Below are 339 nucleotides of genomic sequence, written 5' to 3'. Positions count from 1 at the left end.
CCAGTGATGCGACCTATCACTGTGGTGAAAAATGTAGAAACGCTTCACAAGTTTGCGTGTCATCCTTTCGCAGGGGCCATGCTAATCTTCTCTGTATTGTTTCCAATTTATCGCCTGAACAAGCACAAACAGTGCTTACTGTTTTTACCTCTGCACATAATGTGACACATATTCTTGTACACATGCAGAGCATTTACCACCGCAGGGTGCGTAGGAAAGCTGCCTCCATCCTCAAGGACCCTACCCACCCCCAGCACGGACTGTTCATACCTCTACCCTCTGTTCGGAGGCTCAGAAGTGTGAAATGCAGGACCTCTAGCCTGAAAAAACTCTCTTTCC

The sequence above is a fragment of the Monopterus albus genome, unplaced genomic scaffold (assembly GCF_001952655.1).
Source record: "Monopterus albus unplaced genomic scaffold, M_albus_1.0 scaffold2085.1, whole genome shotgun sequence".
NCBI classification, from domain to species: domain Eukaryota; kingdom Metazoa; phylum Chordata; class Actinopteri; order Synbranchiformes; family Synbranchidae; genus Monopterus; species Monopterus albus.
This window is presented reverse-complemented; position numbering follows the sequence as displayed.